We start from the raw sequence: 22,178 nt of genomic DNA on the forward strand, positions 1-22,178 counted from the left end.
ATAATTGGTCAAAAAACGGGCCTCAACAGGTACAGAAAGATAGAAATAATCCCATGCGTGCTATCGGACCACCACGGCCTAAATCTAGTCTTCAATAACAATAAGGGAAGAATGCACACATATACGTGGAAATTGAACAATGCTCTACTCAATGATAACCTGGTCAAGGAAGAAATAAAGAAAGAAATTAAAGACTGTTTAGAATTTAATGAAAATGAAGGTACAACATACCCAAACTTATGGGACACAATGAAAGCTGTGCTAAGAGGAAAACTCATAGCGCTGAGTGCCTGCAGAAAGGAACAGGAAAGAGCATATGTCAGCAGCTTGACAGCACACCCAGAAGCTCTAGAACAAAAAGGAGCAAATACACCCAGGAGGAGTAGAAGGCAGGAAATAATCAAACTCAGAGCTGAAATCAACCAAGTAGAAACAAAAAGGACAATAGAAAGAATCAACAGAACCAAAAGTTGATTCTTTGAGAAAATCAACAATATAGATAACCCATTAGCCAGACTAACGAGAGGACACAGAGAGTGTATCCAAATTAACAAAATCAGAAATGAAAAGGGAGACATAACTACAGATTCAGAGGAAATTCAAAAAATCATCAGATCTTACTATAAAAGCCTATATTCAACAAAACTTGAAAATCTGCAGGAAATGGACAATTTCCTAGACAGATACCAGGTACCGAAGTTAAATCAGGAACAGATAAACCAGTTAAACAACCCCATAACTCCTAAGGATATAGAAGCAGTCATTAAAGGTCTCCCAACCAAAAAGAGCCCAGGTCCAGACGGGTTTAATGCAGAATTCTATCAGACCTTCATAGAAGACCTCATACCAATATTATCCAAACTATTCCACAAAATTGAAACAGATGGAGCCCTACCGAATTCCTTCTATGAAGCCACAATTACTCTTATACCTAAACCACACAAAGACCCAACAAAGAAAGAGAACTTCAGACCAATTTCCCTTATGAATATCGACGCAAAAATACTCAATAAAATTCTGGCAAACCGAATCCAAGAGCACATCAAAACAATCATCCACCATGATCAAGTAGGCTTCATCCCAGGCATGCAGGGATGGTTTAATATACGAAAAACCATCAACGTGATCCATTATATAAACAAACTGAAAGAACAAAACCACATGATCATTTCATTAGATGCTGAGAAAGCATTTGACAAAATTCAACACCCCTTCATGATAAAAGTCCTGGAAAGAATAGGAATTCAAGGCCCATACCTAAACATAGTAAAAGACATATACAGCAAACCAGTTGCTAACATTAAACTAAATGGAGAGAAACTTGAACTAATCCCACTAAAATCAGGGACTGGACAAGGCTGCCCACTCTCTCCCTACTCATTCAATATAGTTCTTGAAGTTCTAGCCAGAGCAATCAGACAACAAAAGGAGGTCAAGGGGATACAGATCAGAAAAGAAGAAGTCAAAATATCACTATTTGCAGATGATATGATAGTATATTTAAGTGATATCAAAAGTTCCACCAGAGAACTACTAAAGCTGATAAACAACTTCAGCAAAGTGGCTGGGTATAAAATTAACTCAAATAAATCAGTAGCCTTCCTCTACACAAAAGAGAAACAAGCCGAGAAAGAAATTAGGGAAACGACACCCTTCCTAATAGACCCAAATAATATAAAGACCCAAATAATATAAAGTACCTCGGTGTGACTTTAACCAAGCAAGTAAAAGATTTGTACAATAAGAACTTCAAGACTCTGAAGAAAGAAATTGAAGAAGTCCTCAGAAGATGGAAAGATCTCCCATGCTCATGGATTGGCAGGATTAATGTAGTAAAAATGGCCATTTTACCAAAAGCGATCTACAGATTCAATGCAATCCCCATCAAAATACCAATCCAATTCAAAAACCCAGGATAGCTAAAACTATCCTCAACAATAAAAGGACTTCAGGGGGAATCACTATCCCTGAACTCAAGCAGTATAACAGAGTAATAGTGATAAAAACTGCATGGTATTGGTACAGAGACAGACAGATACACCAATGGAACAGAATTGAAGACCCAGAAATGAACCCACACACCTATGGGCACTTGATTTTTGACAAAGGAGCCAAAACCATCCAATGGAAAAAAGATAGCATTTTCAGGAAATGGTGTTGGTTCAACTGGAGGTCAACGTGTAGAAGAATGCAGATCCATCCATGCATATCACCCTGTACAAAGCTTAAGTCCAAGTGGATCAAGGACCTCCACATCAAACCAGATACACTCAAACTAATAGAAGAAAAACTAGGGAAGCATCTGGAACACATGTGCACTGGAAAAAATTTCCTGAACAAAACAGCAATGGCTTATGCTCTAAGATCAAGAATCGACAAATGGGATCTCATAAAACTGCAAAGCTTCTGTAAGGCAAAGGATACTGTGGTTAGGACAAAACGGCAACCAACAGATTGTGAAAAGATCTTTACCAATCCTACAACAGATAGAGGCCTTATATCCAAAATATACAAAGAACTCAAGAAGTTAGACCGCAGGGAGACAAATAACCCTATTAAAAAATGGGGTTCAGAGCTAAACAAAGAATTCACAGCTGAGGAATGCCGAATGTCTGAGAAACACCTAAAGAAATGTTCAACATCTTTAGTCATAAGGGAAATGCAAATCAAAACAACCCTGAGATTTCACCTCACACCAGTGAGAATGGCTAAGATCAAAAACTCAGGTGACAGCAGATGCTGGCGAGGATGCAGAGAAAGAGGAACACTCCTCCATTGTTGGTGGGATTGCAGACTGGTACAACCATTCTGGAAATCAGTCTGGAGGTTCCTCAGAAAATTGGACATTGAACTGCCTGAGGATCCAGCTACACCTCTCTTGGGCATATACCCAAAAGATGCCCCAACATATAAAAAAGACACGTGCTCCACTATGTTCATTGCAGCCTTATTTATAATAGCCAGAAGCTAGAAAGAACCCAGATACCCTTCAACAGAGGAATGGATACAGAAAATGTGGTACATCTACACAATGGAATATTACTCAGCTATCAAAAACAATGACTTTATGAAATTCGTAGGCAAATGGTTGGAACTGGAAAGTATCATCCTGAGTGAGGTAACCCACTCACAGAAAAAGACACATGGTATGCACTCATTGATAAGTGGCTATTAGCTATTAGCCCAAATGCTTGAATTACCCTAGATGCCTAGAACAAATGAAACTCAAGACAGATGATCAAAATGTGAATGCTTCACTCCTTCTTTAAAAGGGGAACAAGAATACCCTTGGCAGGGAATAGAGAGGCAAAGATTGAAACAGACACAGAAGGAACACCCATTCAGAGCCTGCCCCACATGTGGCCCATACATATACAGCCATCCAATTAGACAAGATGGATGAAGCAAAGAAGTGCTGGCTGACAGGAGCCAGATGTAGATCTCTCCCAAGAGACACAGTCAGAATACAGCAAACACAGAGGCGTATGCCAGCAGCAAACCACTGAATTGAGAATAGGACCCTCGTTGAAGGAATCAGAGAAAGAACTGGAAGAGCTTGAAGGGGCATGAGACCCCATATGTACAACAATGCCAAGCAACCAGAGCTTCCAGGGACTAAGCCACTACCTAAAGACTATACATGGACTGAACCTGGTCTCTGACCTCATAGGTAGCAATGGATATCCTAGTAAGAAAACCAGTGGAAGGGGAAGCCCTTGATCCTGCTAAGACTGAACCCCCAGTGAACTAGATTGTTGTGGGGAGGGCGGCAATGGGGGGAGGGTGGGGAGGGGAACACCCATGAAGAAGGGGAAGGGGGAGGGGGATGTTTGCCCGGAAACCAAGAAAGGGAATAATACTCAAAATGTATATAAGAAATACTCAAGTTAAAAAAAAAAGAAATGGTGGTTTTGCCTATATTGAATTCTGAGTTTCAAAATTATGGTTCATTTTTCTTTATTCCTTAATTAAGCTTTTTATTAAGTTTTTGATTCACCATTACTCCCTTAGATGCACAGTGCTAGGATCGTAGTAGGTGCTCAATAAATCTCTGACCATCGGGGCAGAGGAATGATAAGAAAGTATGTATTTTCTGTAAGTTCTGTCAGTTTCGGGAACAGGTGGTTTTAGGCATACCAGTCAAAGCTTGGTATCTTGTCCCACACAAGACAACTTGACAGAATCCCCTCTCTGGCCATTATGTTCAACTTCTTTTTCTCTTAATCATTCTTGAAAATCATGGAAGTAATGTGGAAAATTGATACTACCTGCAGAATAGCAAAAAAGGCCAGTCTAGATAGTTAAGCAGTTATGTTTCTCCATGAGCTGACATCTTAAAACATTTAGATTTTAGGAATTTGGTGTTGTGTTTTCCAAAGATACATCTTATAACATACACATAACATCGTAATAGAATAAAGGAATCTTTTGATTTAGCACCAAATTCCATAAAGCAATGACTACTGCACAGCTCTCTTGGCCATATGAATTACAGAAATTATATTTCACTTTTTAAAAGAAATAACGAAAGTACTTAAGGTTGAAAAAAGCCCATTGGAAAAGGTCCCTATGGTGTTTCTCTTTGGTTTCTTGTGCTCTTTCTAGAGGACAACTTTAAGAAGTCAGTGCAGCCAGGTTGTCATTGTGGTCAGGCAGTCATGAGCAGATGGTTAAGTGATGTGCTAGGGCCCCATAGGCCAGTGAGCCCAGCTGAAGAGGACACACTAGGCAATGAGCCTGACTGAAGAGCAGAGGCCAGGCAGTGAGCCTGACTGAAGAGCACAGGCTAGCCAGTGAGCCTGACTGAAGAGCAGAGGCTAGCCAGTGAGCCTGACTGAAGAGCACAGGCTAGCCAGTGAGCCTGACTGTAGAGCACAGGCTAGCCAGTGAGCCTTACTGAAGAGTAGAGGCTAGCCAGTGAACCTGACTGAAGAGCTGAGGCTAGCCAGTGAGCCAGGCTGAAGGCTGAAGAGCAGTGATTTTAACCTTTATTTTTAAGTTCTTCAGTTTTCCTAAAATTTCTACAAAAGTTTGCCTCCATAAAGTTTGGTTTAAAAGGTTCTCCTTGCTCTCTTCTTCTTATCTCCTTTCCTCTTGCTCTTATGGCACAATAATTTCCTTACTCTCAATGCCTTACTCTCAACGCTATGCCTTTACTTCTAAGTTCTTCTTGAGTTCTGTTCTCTTCAGTTCAGTTCTGTCTAAAAAGATTCTCTCTCTTTGTCCTCAGCATTTGTATATCTTTCTGAACACAGCATCACATGGTGAAAAGTTCACCACAAGTTTGCACAGGAATTCAAATCATAAGTTGGATAATCAGTTTACGACAGAGAATGTTTACATGCACATCCATGAAGAGTAAACATCAGGATAAACCATCACCATCTGTCACTGGCTCTGCACGTTCATGGAGAGTTAAAAACTGTAATTTTTATGAGAAAAGAATAAGCAAAATTACCTATAGGCAAATTTAGTCAATTATTTATGTTCAGTCCTTGTACCTATAGTAAATAATTAGTTCTCTTTTTATGAACCTTGGTTAATTGGTTTATACTCTCTTAGAATGGGCTCTAATTTGTAGATGCCTGCTTGGTATTGCAGAAGCAATTCACTCATGACACTTTAAGAATGGCAGGGTTCTCAATGCAATTTTGATTACCAGAAAGAACATAATAGCAGTCCTATTATAAAAGCTTAAAATTACTAATCTAATTTTAGGAATTCTTATAGAACCATCATTAGGAAATAAGAAATCATCTATTTGTATATACATCATCACTCCAAGACAATACATCTTTGTTGCTCTGTGGTGATCTGCTCAAAAGAGTGGGGTAAAGAGCATGACAAATACAGAGGCAGATGCTTGCAGCCAACCATTCATCTAAGAGCAGGGTCCCCAATGGAGGAGTAAGAGAAAGGATTGAGGGAGCTGAAGGGGTTTACAGCCCCATAAGAACAACACTAAAAAACACCCAGAGCTCCCAGGGCTGAAACCACCATTGAAAGAGTACACATGGACAGACCCGTGGCTACAGCTGCATATGTAGAAGAGGATGGCCTTCTTGGGCACAAATGGGAGGAGAAGCCCTTGGTCTTGTCAAGGCTTGATGCCCCAGTGTAGGGGAATCCAGAACAGGGAGGCAGGTAGACCTGGATGTTTCGGTGGGTGTGGTAAGACCCTTATAGTAGAAGGGGGAGGCGTGTTATAAGGGTTTTTTTTGGATGGGAAACCAGGAAAAGGGATAATATTTGAAATGTAACAAAAGCCCTCTCTGGGGATGGACAGCAGCTAAGGTGCTCTGAACCCCTACTTCCCTGCTGCCTCCCTTTGATCGCGATTGTGGTGCATGGTGTCAGCCTGGGACTCCCCATGGGCTGCTGCTGGAACTGGTCCTGGCATTCAGGGCCAAGAGCATGATGAGCAAGGAGCACATGGTTTGTCCCGATTCAGAGCAGGGCCAGTGGCCTCCAGAGGACAAGCACAGCTTCCTATACGATCATGAGGTCTTCCTGGGCAAGGAGGACTCCAAGACCTATGATAGCTAATCCTGGACGAGAGCAGGAGAGGCTGGGGAAAATTGTTGATCCAATTGACAATGATGGAGGCGGCCTTGTTACTACTGAAGACCTGAAAGTTTGGATCAAACAGGTACAGAAAATATATATCTAACAAAATGTGACTAAACTCTGAAAGGATTATGATAGGGACATAGAGGAAAAGATCTCCTGGGAAGAATACAAGCAGGCCACCTATGGCTACTACCTGGGAAACCTTGCTGAATTCCAAGATAGCTCTGATCATCACAACTTCAAAAAGATGCCTCCACGAGATGAGAGGAGGTTTAAGGCCTTGACGGTGACCTGACAGCTACTCAGGTCGGGTTCATTGCTTTTCTGCACTAAGAGGATTTAGAACATATGAGGAGATTGTAGTTCTGGAAACCCTGAAGGATATCAACAAGAACAGGGATGGTTTTGTGGACCAGGATGAGTACATTGTGGACATCTTTTTCCCATGAGGACAATTGCCCTAAGACAGACTGGGTTTTGTCTGGGGAGCAGTTCAATGATTTCCCAGATCTGAACAAGGATGGGAAGCTGGACTAGGATGAGATTCACCACTGGATCCTCCCTCAGGACTATGACCATGCACAGATTGAGGCCCAGCATCTGGTGTATGAGTCAGACAAAACAAGCATGAGATACTGTCCAAGGAGGAGATTCTAGACAACTGGAACATGTTTGTGGGAAGCCAAGCCACCAATTACAGGGAAGATCTTACCAAAAATCATGATGAATTTTGAAAGACACTCATCCTCATGTGGCCAATGGTCACAGCTTCCTGCGGATGTTCTGGGTTATTGCTATATTTTTCAAGTATATAGCAGTTGTGTCCCTAAACAATGAGAAACCTTTCTAAAGCTCAAAAAAATCATACATTGCACCAAACAATAATAGTAGGAGATTTAAACACCCCACTTTCATCAGTGGACAGATCAGGGAAACAGAAATTAAACAGAGACATAGAAAGACTAACAGAAGTTATGAAACAAATGGATTTAACATATATTTATAGAACATTCCACCCTAAAACCAAAGGATATACCTTCTTCTCAGCATCTCATGGTACCTTCTCCAACACTTGGACACTTGGAGATGCAGGGACTGACCTCAGCTGACAGGTCATGCTGGATTGTCCAACTGAATAGAGCTGATGTAAGGGGGAGAGCTGAATTGACAACCCCTCACTAAACCTTTATTCCCTTGCTCTGCTAGGTCTGAAATTCTCCAGCAGAAACTTGAACATGACACAGACCAGGACAAGATCTCCCTTGGAGAGAAGTGCTACAGGAGGAGGACTAAGTGTGCACAGCAAATACACCACTACTGCATCTCATCTGTAATGTCCATAGCAATTGTGGACTGCATTTTCCTCCTTTAGTTTGAATTCTTTGGATTGAATAGGCCTTACTTTCATCTCGGCTCTATCCAGCAAGTGTATACATTTGGAGGGACTCAGAGAAGTGCTGATGCACATCAATCAAGAGCTGCTGGTCTTCCAGAAAGACTGTGCATTTGTAAATTTGTACTTGTCCTGATAGGTCATCCAGAAGAGTTTCATGGAGATCAGTTCACAACATTGGAAGGACTTTGAAACAAATCATTCATGTATTTTATACTCATTATTGCATGGCTTTTTCCTTAATAGCCCCACTCCAACAAAACAACCTACTTCCACTCCTCTTGCAAAGATTATTATCATCAGTAACTGCTTGTCTACTATGTCTCCAAGGCAAGCCACAGGCTATGAATCCATTCTGCAAAAGGAGCACCAAAAGAATGCTTAACACAATTCCTCTATTTAAAGTTTCGTTGAGTTTTGATTATCTTGGTTATTTGGTTTTCCTTCTATTCATTTGAAGTTTTGTTATTTATGTGTTGTTGTTTTGTTCATTTGCTTTTCTATTTTGATATTTTGATAAGGATATAGACTGTATATATTGACTACCTGCATCTGGTTACTATCCAGTAAATTGGATGTATTCTGTTGAATAAAAGAGTAATAATCTCAAACTCTTCACTCCTAAGAACCTTCTTTATTGATAATCAGTGTCAACATCTGAAATTCCACAGCTATCAGGGAGGGATCGATCTCTGCATTCTCATCGGGACTGGGCATCAAAATTACTTCCCAGTAAGACTGAGATTCAAAGGCAGTTTCACAGTCACTGTTCACTGTGTTTCCAACTCTGTGAATTGCAACTTCATCATGCATATATTACCGACTGTGTATGCTTGCTGTCAAGTATATAGTTACCTCTAAATTATACGCTGTGGATGAGAGTGTTGAACAAATTAATGGGATAAACATTAATTTTTCTGTAATATCTCCCAGGACATATAAACATGGTATAATTGAGTTTAAAGCAATCGGGAAGCCTGCAACCAAATCCCGTGGCAGAGAGTACTGAACACTCAGGAATGCAGATAATCCTGAGACCACAGGACAGAAAGCCACTTCTGCCCAGCTCTGCCCACATCTCTGGCCCAATATTAATCTGCATGATTCCTCTGGAAACAGGAATAGAGGAGCTTTCAACGGTAGGAACCTGCTTGGTCCAGCTTGCGCCCAGAACCGCCCCGTGCCCTGAGCATATTTGAAGAAAACCAGAGGCATACAATTCTCTGTTTCCTGATTGTAGCTTTTTTTATTTGAAACTCTAAACACCATGTTGTTGTTGTTGAATTTTAATAGGATATTTTTCATTTTGAATTCAAATGTTCTTCGTTCCTTGTTTTCCAGAAGGAAGTCCAAATACCATCGCCCTCCCCCTCTTCTATAAGGTATTCCCTTCACCAGCCATCCACTTTCCCAGCCTAGGAAGGACCAAGGGCTGTTCATTCCATTTGTGCCCAAGAAGATCATCCTCTGATACACATGCAGAAGGAGCCATGGCACAGTCCCTGTATAGTGTTTGGGTAGTGGTTCAGTCTCTGGGAATTCTACTTGGCAGGCATGGTTGTTCTTATGGGGTTGCAAGTCCATTCAGCTCTTTCAGTCTTTCTATAATTCCTCCAACTGAGGTCCAGTTCTCAGTTCAATGGTTTGCTGCTAGCATTAGCCACTGTATTTGACATGATCTGGCTGTGCCTCTCAAGAGACATCTATATCCAGTTCCTGTCAGCAATGAACTTCTTAGCTTCATCCACCTTATCTAGTTTGGAGACTGTATATGTATAGGCCACTCATGGGGTAGACTCTGAATGGACATTCCTCCAGGCTCTGTTCTAAACTTTGCCTCCCTATCCCTTCTATGGGTATCCCCTTTGAAAGAAGGAGTGAAGCATCAGCATTTTGGTCATCTTTCTTGAGTTTCATGTTGTCTGTGAATATTGGTGAATTCCAGCATTTGGGCTAATATCCACTTATCAATGAGTGCATACCATGTGTGTGTTTTTGTGATTGGATTAAGTCACTCAGGATGATATGTTTTAGTTCATTCTATTTGCCTATGAATGTCATGAAGTCATTTTTTTTTATATCTCTGTAGTGCTCCATTGTGTAGATGTACCACAATTTCTGTTTCCATTCCTCTGTTGAAGGGCATCTGGGATCTTTTCATTTTCTGACTATTACAAATAAGGCTGCTATGAACATGGTGGAGCGTGTGCCTTGTTGTATGTTGGAGCATCTACTGGGTATATGTGCAAGAGAGGTATAGCTGGGTCCTAAGCTAGTGCAATGTCTCATTTTCTGAGAAACCTCCAGACTGATATCCAGAATGGTTGTACCAGTCTGCAATCTCACCAACAATGGAGGAGTGTTCCTCTTTCTCACATCTGTGCAAGCATCTTCTGTCGCCTCAGTATTTGATCTTAGCCTTTCAGTCTGGTGTGAGGTGGAATCTCAGAGTTGTTTTGATTTGCATTCCCCTTATAACTAAAGATGTTGAACATTTCTTTTGGTCCTTCTCAGCCACTCCATATTCCTCAGCTATGAATTCTTTGTTTAGCTCTGAACTGCAATTTTTAATAGGGTATTAGTCTCCCTACAGTCCAACGTCATGAGTTCTTTGTATATTTTGGATATTAGCTCTCTATCAGTTGTAGGATTAGTAAAGGTCTTTTCCTAATCTGTTGATTGCTGTTTTATCCTAACCAGTGTTCTTTGGGTTATGGAAGCTTTGTACCTTTATGAGGTCCCATTTCTCTACTCTTGATCTTAGAGCATAAGCCATTCGTGTTTTGTTCAGGAAATTTTTTCCAGTGTCCTTGTGTTCAAGATGCTTTCCCACTTTTGCTTCTATTAGTTTGAGAGTATCTGATTTGATACTGAGGTCCTTGATCCACCTGGACTTAAGCTTTGTCCAGGGCAATAAGAAGAGGATGATTTGTACTCCTCCATATGCTGATCTCCAGTTGAACCAGCACCATTTGCTGAATATGCTATCTTTTTTCCACCAAATGGTTTTGTCTCCCTTGTCAAAAATCAAGTGCCCATAGGTGTGTGGGTTCATTTCTGGGTCTGCAATTCTATTCCACTGGTCTATCCTCCTGTCTCTGTACCAATAGCATACAGTTTTTATCACTAATGCTCTGTAATACTGCTTTAGTTCAGGGATAGTGATTCCCAGGGAAGTCCTTTTATTGTTGAGGATAATTTTAGCTATCCCGGGTTTTTTGTTATTCCAAATAAATTTGCAAATTATTCCTTCTAACCCTATGAACAACCGGATTGGAATTTTGATGGGGATTGCATTGAATCTCTAGGTCACTTTGGAGAAAATGGCCATTTTTACTATCTTAATCCTGCAAAGCCATGAGCATGGGAGATCTTTCCATTTTCTGAGATCTTCAATTTCTTTCTTCAGACACTGGATGTTCTTGTGACACAGATCTTACACTTGTTTGATAAAAGTCTCACTGAGGTATTTTTATATAATTTGAGACTATTATGAAAGGTGTCATTTCCCTAATTTCTTTCTCAGCCTGTTTATCTTTTGGGTAGATGAAGGCAACTGATTTGTTTGAGTTAATTTTATACCCAGCCACTTTGCTGAAGTTGTTTATCAGGCTTAGGAGTTCTCTGGTGTAAATTTTGGGGTGTCTCATGTATATTATCCTATCCTCTGTGATAGTGATATTTTGACTTCTTCCTTTCCAATCTGTATCCCTTTGACCTCCTCTTGTTGTCTGATTGCTCTGGCTAATGCTGGGGACAACATACAATGACAGGGACTGCCGGGAGGGAGACATCTCTGAAGCCTGCAGCAGCTCCTTGTAAAGTAGGGTGGCTTCTGGAAACCTGAGAAGCAGGAGACACATCTCTCCACGGGACCCACCATCTTAAATAAGAGGCTGCGTGCAGCAGTCCGGGATGGAGACATCTCAGTAGCCCGCAGTATCTCTTTGTAAAAACTGGTTGTTTCCATTTCCCTAACCTTATTACTGGACAAGGGCTGTATAGATTTCATTTGTGTGTGACTGCCTATCAGTTGGCCTTGGTGTGCATAATTATTCTATTATATCTGACTTTCTTACTTCTTTCTTCTTCTGCTCTGGTGAATTCTGTGAAACTAGATGATCCTTGATGTTATGATTCTTAGACAATTGGAAAGTGATGCACAGGGGCACAGCACAGCACAGCCCTAGTGGCCCAGGTGGATACTGTGTATTCTCATCTTGGAAAAAAATGTAATAACTGCACAATTGCAATTCCAGATTAAGGTTTGACTTGAAAAGAACCTTTAAACATTATTAGAAAATGAATTAGAGCCAACATTGGGACCATAATAAAGGAAAAAGGTATTGAAGTTAGGAAATAAGTTTACATAACATATAAGAGTGATTTCTGGATAAGGAAGTATAAAGTATATTAAATCATATACTAGAATACTAAGTCAAAATAGTCGGACTCTTATGAGTGTCATTGTGTGCAAGGAACAGAAAGCTAGCTGAATTAATGAGCTAAGGGTTAACTTGATTCTTTCTGGCCACTGCCTGGCAGTTTTGCCTATGTCATTTATCAGTAGAGCTTCACAGGAAAATGCAAGTAGCTGACCTCGGAGCTTTGGACTCTGAAGTATAAAAGTAAAGAGTTAAAGTTTAAATAAGGATAAGTTTACAATTATTATTATTTTGGCCACTGGCATGGGGATAGGGAACACTTGAAACTGTGGGGAACAATTGCAATTCTTAGTTCTTGATGGGATGTAGTTATTCTCTGAATTTGATTTGGAAATGATTACACAATGTCTTTTTTCTACCTGCTTTTGGATTATTAATAAAGGACTGGGGCAAGAGAAAGGCTACAGAACATGTGAAGAGTAAATGAGACAGAGCATGTGGGAGTGAATGAGAGAGGAAATGACAGAGCTAATGTAAGAAAAAATGTGAGAGCGAATGAGAGAGCATGAGAAGAGCATGTGAAGAGTGAGTGGAGAGAGAATGTGATAGTGAATGAGGGAGCGAATGAGAGCGCGAGTCTGAGAACAAATGTGAGAGCCAGGGAGAGAGCATGAGGAGAGCATGTGAGAATGAGTGAGGAGAGAATGTGAGGTGTGTGTGAAGACTGTGTGTGTGTGTGACAGGAGAGTGCATGTGGTGTGTGTGAGATATGTATGAGGTGTGTATGAAGACTGTGTGTGTGTGTGACAGGAGAGTGCATGTGGTGTGTGTGAGATATGTATGAGGTGTGTATGAAGAGTGTGTGTGAGAATGAAAGGATAATGAACAGACGTGTGCATGATTGTGGGAGTTTGAGAAAAGAAAACTGCAATAAAAAAGCAGAGTGCACAAAAGAATGCAGTGTGTGTGCAGTCTCAAGCTGAGAGAGAGAGAGAGAGAGAGAGAGAGAGAGAGAGAGAGAGAGACTTTAAGCGTTGAAGTTGCCTGTCAGTTTGTACCCAAAGAGTAGTCTGTGGATATGTATTGTGCGCCTTCCAGATAACACTGTTTCCAGGTGAGAACTCTGATCCTGTGACAGAGGCCAGGAAAGGCTGAAAGAATGGCTGCAACCCTGAGGGCAAAGGATAAAACTTTTAGGCCTAGACCTCCTAATTTATCTTTTCACCTGAAGCCTTATTATTCAAATTTTCTTACTGGGATACAACTATGGTCCTGGTGAGCGTCTTGTCTCTTGGATGCTCAATCAGTTCTTTGTTGTCACAGACTGTTTGAGCTTACTCCAGTCACTGGGACTTATTCACACCTTCAAGTTTCCTGAACTTTTCAGATTTCTAACATTTGTGGTAAACTGAGTGACAAAAACAATGAATGTTGAGCACTTGGCTGGGGTCCAGTGCATATGGAGCTATGGGTGTATGGATATGGTAAGTCCCTAGGAGTTACTCTAAGAAAGTAGGACTGTGTTATTAGGACCCCTGTGTGACATCACTTCACTTTGCCAGCTCTGCCCAGGCTGCAGAGGCACTGAAGGGCCAGCCTTCACCTTCAAGCTGCAACCACTCTTTCAGTATTTACAGGCTCTCTGTTACTCAACTGGAGGTTTCAGCAGAGGCCTTTCATCTCAATAACAGAAACTTACCTAATCCAAAACATTGGGAAGCCATCCTACACTCCAGATTGGCTGGTTACCTGAGACCAAACAACATAGCTCTCTTCTTTATGCCTTTTTTCCTGATTCGAACGTAAATAATATGACCATCTGTGGTGTTGGTGGAAAGAATAAAATCATTAACATGAATAACAGGACCATGCAGAGCATGGCCTTCACATTCTAGGTACAGAGTGAAGAGCTAGAGGGAATTACCAAAGAAAACAATAAGAATCCTAAAACAATTACAGAAATAATGAAATGAAATAAAAAAATCAAAAACAAAAATACCTTGTGGGTGCTGGAATTAAAGGCATGTATTGACTCTGCTCAGCTTTGTAGGTATTTCCAATAAAAAGCAAACAAACAAACAAACAGCCTTATTAAAAGTGCTGCATGTGCAGGAGAGAAAGCTGGGAGATATCCTGTGCTGCTGCCTGCATGCTGTGATTCTGGAGTAACAACTTCCTTGGGAATAGGAACCTGTATGCAGTGGGATCCCTTGCGGGGCCTGTCATCTCAAAAAGAGGGGCTTCCCTAATGCAAACCTTGGAATCCAGTTTGCTTCAGGCAAGGAATGAAGTCAACCATCATTAGTGAAAGAGCAAGGGAAAAATTACATAGGAAAAAATATGTGCCTTAATCAGAAAAGATCCTCAACTTCTAAGGCCTCCACAATCTCCACCCCTCTCTTCTGAGCTTGGCTTGGTGATGTTGTGTAACTCCAGATGGTAGGAAAAGGCAGAGTTCTTCCCAGAAAAGTCATACATGATTTTCACCCTGACATCTGTGAGGTGAGGTGGCATCTTATCACAGAGTCAGCATACCCAGGATAAGGACACAGAAGCCACAGATGACAATGCCAAATGGACTCCCTCCTGAACTCAGGGACCCATTAAAATTGAGGTTTAGCCTAACCTTAGGCCAACCCACTCCCTGCCCATCCGCCTGATTTTTATGTTTGCTCTGAGTAAAAGATCAGAGTGGAGCCCCAAATATCCTCATGATTGGGCTTGGAAATTCAGGAGAAACGATATTGGAGAAGGGATGGCTATGTGGTTACAATGTGGTAACTAGTTTCTGACCAGGAACCTCGTCCTTAGCCAATGGGGACTTTAAGGCCGGGCCTCCTGCTTGTTCCAGTGCAGGCTAAGACTTCAGGGTCAGGCCAGCTCCTGAGCCCCACACAGGGCTGCCTGCATACCCTTGTGACTGCATTAGAGCTAGAGTGCTCTCTGCCCAATCCCCTTCTCTCCTCTTTGTCACAGCCATGGTCCCCAAGAGCACTTGTCAAACACCTTTATACATCTATGTCAATCTCAAAGTCAGATTCCCAGAGAATCAATCCCCATAGCTGACCATAAATGAGTATTCACTGTGTGTGTGTATATATATAATGTTTTAGAACACAGAATGGGGATTCTTGGTGAAAGCTTCGTGGACATGTGGCTTTGCTAGATGTCTTTGCACTGGGATCTTTCCACATGACTTAGATATCCTTGACATGAGGTCATTACCCACCACTTTGCCATTTCAGTTTCGTTTTTCTTTTGGATGCTAATGCTCTTTGACATAAGATCCAAGGATGAACTTCCATACTGGGCTATGGTTTCAGACGTGATTTACAGCCCTGTGGCCCTCGGGTTGTTTCCTTTTGATCCTAGAGGTTGATTAATCTTTCCAGCAAGGCTTCCAGTACTTGATAGGATTGTGCTACATGCTGTCAGAGCAGAGTTATACAGAATTCATATGTTGGCCTTCCTCTGACAGTGCTTACCTTTGCCAAGTCCACAAACAGGGCAGCGCTTGGAAAAAACCACTGCAGGCTAAGAAATGATATATGTGGGTCTACCCCTGGCTCCTTGAGAAATGTAAGAGGAATATGGTCTTGGCTTACTGGAAGTCTTATCCCAAGACTAGGGAAGGGGACTCCAGAGAGCACTAAGCCTTCTCCTCATCCATCATAGTCTGTATAGCCTGTGGCTTTCATGTGGTCAGTGTGATGACCTCATAATGTTCTAGGTAATTCTGCCATGTTCTGTCTCTATACCTAGACATGACCTCAGGTGTACAGTCACATTGGAAACATAAAAAGCCTTGCATCTGAATTGTGAAATTCAATGTGTGTTATATTTAAAATACCACAATAATTGAGTGGCCATTGCTACAGTAAATATTATTAGGGGGTATCTACCCCACTGTAGATCATTTAGTTCCCAAATAAAAGACACAAAACTTTTAGATTTAGAATAAGCCTTAAAGTACTAGAGCTGGACATACATCAACCCTCTGTGCTATTTTTTCTGCTTCCCTGTCCATAACCCCGAGGTATTGCTTGGCATGCTCTGCCTGGGCCACTCCTGTTCTGACAGACTGGCCCTCATATCAATACACTCACGATCCACCTACCCTATGGGGTGGTGACTCCTTCCTTCTCCTCCCATGTCCTTTCCCTCTCCTTGTGGACCCTGCCTGAGCCCCCAGGCCCAGGGAAACTTTGCTCTGTCCCCTCTCTTCTGCCCAGCCCATGTTGTAGGGATTTTATTAACCAATCAGGGATAACTTAGGAGGCAAAAAAAAGAAAGAAAGAAAGAAAGAAAGAAAGAAAGAAAGAAAGAAAGAAAGAAGGAAAATCTGGTATACATGAGGATCTCCTTGTCTTGGAGCAACCAGACCTTAGGGTACAGAATTTAGCATTTGAATGTACAGCAGCAGCAGACACATTATAGGCCGATCTACTTTGTAGTTGGACTCAAAGCTTGGCTCTCACACCCATTGGATGTTCAACCCTGGAGAAGTTATTTTACCTTTGTGTGACTCAATTCCCTTATGTGCACAGTGAGGATGATAACGAGTGTTAACTCACAGAGTTGTCTTGGGGACTGACGAGTTAATATATCTAGTATTTAAACAAAACATCATCTCCTTTGCATAATTAATAAAAGTCTGTGGAAAGGGCAAAGTCATAAAGCCAGAAGAACATTTGATTTGGAAATGGGGCCATGCAACTACCTCTAATAACAAATTGAGAATCAGGGAATGGTGGATGACTAAGGCCAGAGAATTGGCAAATCAAGGCCAGCCTGGGCTGCATAATAAGATCGTATCTCAAAATATCAAGACAAGTCATGGTCATAGGAATAATAAATCAAGAAATAGCCAGTGAAAAGAATTTACAAAAAGCAAAGCAGTGGAGCAGAGTGGATGCTGTCCCTCTCTGGGACAGTGTGTCAAGTCCCTCTGCTGTCCATCTCTGGGACCAAGTATGCATCAGATCAGTGACAGGAATGGGGTGCTGAGAGCCTGGAGCAAAGGGATGCTGGCTGCATGGCCACATTTGAACAGCACTAAAGCAGGACTAAATGCTAAGAAAAAAAGCCATATGCAAACCATGTAAATTTTAATGTCCTCCAGAAAGGTAAAACCACAATAATTTTACTGTTTGTCAAGCTGCTTGTGTCACCAAACTTCTAATATTGGTAAGGACGTGAAAAACTCTTCTGATGCAAACCAGTTGCCAATAAGAAGAGCAACCAGTGTCCTGACCAAGGTGACCTGGATGCTGTCAAATAGGCCGAGGCAGCCTGGACAGCCATCAGAGTATGTTTAACACACAGATATCTGTCATTTCAAAAGGGGGAAAATGAAGCCTCACTTTTCCCCCCACTTTTTGCAAAACCAAGAATACTCCAGCATTGAGGCTTACAAATAAAAATATGCCAAGAAACTTCATAGAATATGCATTTCTCTTGTGTGTGCTCCTGAGTGTGTGTGTTTTGTTCGTGTTTTGTGTGTGTTTTGTGTGTGTGTATGTGTGAGTGTGTGTGTATGTGTGAGTGTGTGTGTGAGTGTATGTTTTGAGTGCATGTGTGTATGTCTGTGTGTATGTGTGTGAATGTGTGTGTGAGTGTGTGTGTTTTGTGTGCATGTGTGTGTGTCTGTGTGTATGTGTGAGTGTGTGTGTGAGTGTGTGTGTTTTGTGTGCATGTGTGTGTGTGTGTGTGTGTGTGTGTGTCTTTATGCACAAATGCTTCAATTATCTGCTATGGTGAATAGTATACCCAACTCAATTATGAAGGTTAGTATTAAGCTGTGATAGTATGTGGAGAGTGGTCACAAAGAATAATTAGGAGTCCTCTTCTGTTAAGTTGTCTGAGACTTCCAAATACTGCATGCTGTGAGTGGGCCTCACATCTCAGCACACTAATTCTATTAAGTACAATTCCCGTGTGTTTTTCTTAAACAATTATCTATGAAAACCTTTAATAATTTTTTCTCCCATTCATTTTTTGTGTTGGGGACAAGGTCTTTGTTTTGTTTTTTTTTTCTTTTTTTCTTTTTTTTTTTTCTTGCTTATTTTAGGTCCACAGGATTCTCTGTAGCATTTGAGGAAGTCCTAGACTTAGGACACTGGATCCATATACTTTAGGGAATTAGCCAGTTCACTGAGCACATTTTTTGTTTGTTTGGTTTCTGTTTTTCTTTTGAGATCTCACTGTGGGAACAGAGGAAGTCCTGAAGAACTGCAGCCCTAAGTGGATGTGTGTTGTAAACATGATATGACCATGCCTTGGACCCAAAGCCATTTATCCATGGGGAAAAGGCAAAGGCCCCCATGCCCCTTGAGGCTCAGAGACATGACAAAGCCTTCTCAGGATGACGTTGATAGTGTATGCAGAAAAAGTCTACTGAACCTTTCTCCCTGGCCCCATTTGGATATTTACATCCTGAAGACTGCTCCCTGCAGAGACTGCTCCTACTGAGATTAGCTAAATCTGCCCCTTGTCAGTTACATATGCATAGTCCTCCCCTCCTTGTTTATCTGCATGTAATGCCCACCTCCTTGCTGCCCTGAGCAACAGCCCTGCTTCCTGGCCAACTCTATATAATAAGCATGCTGAGCTTCTGGGATGCTGCATTTTCTCCAGCTCACGGACCCAGCCTTCTCCATGAATGTATGTCCAATGTCATTCTTCATTTCCTCCTCACCCATGGTCAGGCCCAAGTCCCTGGAGCCACACAAAGGACTTGGCAATCTCAGTCTGCTCCACTTTGAAGGAAGTGCTTTCTAAACTGAAATCTAAAGCACACAGTGGGTTCAGCTCCCTCTCAAGTGTCTTTGGTGAGGGTTGAGATGGGTGTGAGTCCAGTTACATTCTGACTATTGCAGAAGAGTAAAGGATTCACAGTTTGCTTTTGGTGAAGGTGAGCTCCCCAAGAGGCTATCATTGCCAACGTTTTCCCAAGTCACCTTCTAGGAGGTCAACTGACTCCTAGGTGAGTCTTTGGTTACACTGCTTCAGTTTTCTGTGGCTACACTGTCCAAATGGCACCCACTGGTCACACGTGGCTATTTGAGATGAAATAAACTTAGAACTAAAATCTGCCTCTTTAGTCACAGCAGGCAAACCAGGAGGCAAACAGCCAGCCAGAATCCATAGCCAGAAACACAGCAGATATAGAATATTTCTATCATCTAGAAATTTCTCCTGGATAGCAGTGGTCTAGGTTCTTGGTGTCTGGTTTTTCCTTCAGGGAGAATTACTTGCTGTACTAATATCCAAAGGTTTGTTTTTAAAGCCATTTTAACAAAATACGACTTACTCATCCACAAATTAATCCAGTTTAAGTCTACAGTGCAATGGTTCCCCATAAATCTACCTGAGTTCCCCATAAATCTACCCGAGTTCGTTGCTAGACCAGGGAACAAAAGAACGAGAGTGTATGCAGTTATGTAAAATGGTATGCAACAGTATTGACCACTGCATAATTATACTGCACTACTTTTGAATTGTTCAAAATTCAGGCCTTTTATTGAATGTTGTACAAAAATACATTATCCTAGAGTTGAGAAAATATACAGTATTTCATCTTGGCTTTTTTTCATTGAGACTTTAATATTTTTGCATCTTTTGCTAGTATCGTTAGATTCTTTATAAGAGTTTTATTTTTTGGAGTTTTTTTTTCTTTTTGTTTTTTGTTTTTTTTTTTTTGTTTGTTTGTTTTTTGCCAATCTGGTCAGTATTTGATGCCATTTCAATGTTCTCAGGATTTTGATGAAAATAATACTACAATAATAAAGTGATACTCATTGTCTTGAGCCATTTACATATGTATATACACACATATATGGGAAGTTATGTATCAATATTTCTATGCTATACTGTGTAGAATACAATTCTATTATACGTCAACATATACAGTTTGCTCAGTATGATTTCTGTGAATGTTATCAGTCATGGGGAAATATTAAGAGCCTGAATAAACATGGACAATATTTGCAGAATGCACATAAAATTGAAGATGGTATATAAGCAAAAATGTGAAGTATATCACTTACACTTTCATATCGAATGCACTTTAAAATTTTTAATAGATTAAAAAATTTAAATCATCTTTACCCAGTTTCTTGTTTTTTTTTCGAAATGTGTCTCCTGGATGATTTGAATTATATATGCTGCTTAAGATCCTTTTAACAACAGTGACCTAATGCCTTAAATGTGTTTCTGATATTTCCATTCACTTGATCACTGTTCAATAATTGTACCATGTTGATAACTGTACTTTCTTTTTTATCACTTTAAGAATGTAACTTTCATGTGTGAGTATACACTTTTGATCCTAACACTTTGAAGGCATAAGCAGGTGGATCTGTTTTTTGAGGTCGACCTGGTCTATATAGGAAAACCCTATCTTAAAAAAAATCAATCAATAAATAAGCAAATAAATAAAAAGAATTTAAAACATTTCTAATTAATATGAACACAACCACATCTTTAATAACAATTGATTTTTATTGCTGATAATTCATATAATCAATTTACAAAATGTTACATAGTGTCATATGGGAACTCAATTTCATCGTAAAATAAACCTGCTTTTCTCTTTTCATTGATTGCTCTTAGTTTCCATATTCATACACATATATAATTTATTCTGATTATTCTCTCCCCCACATCGTCCCATTCCCTCCCCTGTGACTTAAACATATACAGTCTTCTAAATTTAGGTTTCCGATGTCTGATTTCTCTTTCATTTATTATACATTCCTTTACTTTTCATCTATAGTTTATGATATCTTAATAAGAAACCCATTCTGTCATTAGCACTCTCTGTGCTTGATAGGAGACATTCACATTCTTCAGTAGCTTGTCATCAGTGCAGGAAATGACATCAAGCTTGCTCTCTCTCTCTCTCTCTCTCTCTCTATCTCTGTCTCTCTGTCTCTGTCTCCCTCTCTGTCTCTCTGTCTCTCTGTCTCTTCTGTCTCTCTGTCTCTCTGTCTCTCTCTCCATCCCCTCCCCAATTGTTCTGTTTTCTAGTACAAGGACTCACACTTTAGTCTAGCCTTGAACTCAAGGCAATCCACCTACCTCAGCCTTGTGAGTGTTGGGATTGCAGGTATACACCATCTTGCCCAGTGAATTTTGTGACTCTCGTACATCCCTTTACTATTTCTGAGTTATTTTTAATATTGCTGTGACCCTTTTCTAGCTTCTAGATGTAGACACATTAACTGATTAGAAGGTTTTATTTTTAAAGATTTATTTATTTATGTACATGAACACTCTGCGAGTGTGCCTGCATGTCAGAAGAGAGCTTCAGACAGAAGAGGGCATTGGATCCCACTACAGATAGTTGTGGGTCACCATGTGGTTGCTGGGAATTGAACTTGGGAGCACTGGAGAAGCAGCGCTCTTAACCACCAAGCCATCTCTCCAACCTGATAAAAAAGATTTTAAATTTCATTCTTTTCGTGATTGTTTGCAATCTTTCTTCTTGAGAACACTGTGATGGAATGACCAAATGGTGATTAGTGGCAGTTGGTAGAAGGAGCCATATGTGTGATGCTGCCATATGTGTGAGGGGCTGGCAACAAGGTGCAGACCCAAGACCATGGCCCCCTGCCCTGAGGCTTGCCTGCTGGATGTGGGCTCTCAGCCCCATCAGGATGCCTTCAGGTGAGGACAGCAGGTGGTGGCTTGTGCCCTGCTGAACCGGCCTAGGAGAGTGGCAACCACAATCGCCATGCCCAAGCCTCCAGCCTGGGGCACCAGGAAGCTCCAGCTGTGATGGCCTCAGGTTGGTCATGGTGGGCCTAGAGGCCCGAAGAAGCCGCCCC

At 41.1% G+C, this 22,178-nt stretch overlaps 1 protein-coding gene and 1 pseudogene across 1 annotated transcript in view; both read left to right on the forward strand.

Moving 5' to 3' along the window:
* The window catches only part of LOC134480519 (uncharacterized), a 41,748-nt gene that overhangs the window by 4,819 nt on the left and 14,751 nt on the right, over positions 1-22,178 (forward strand). The gene's annotated exons all lie outside the window — the stretch shown is intronic.
* The window catches only part of LOC134480455 (reticulocalbin-1-like), a 105,141-nt pseudogene continuing 89,332 nt past the window's right edge, over positions 6,370-22,178 (forward strand).

This window comes from Rattus norvegicus, chromosome 9 (assembly GCF_036323735.1).
Source record: "Rattus norvegicus strain BN/NHsdMcwi chromosome 9, GRCr8, whole genome shotgun sequence".
NCBI lineage: Eukaryota > Metazoa > Chordata > Mammalia > Rodentia > Muridae > Rattus > Rattus norvegicus.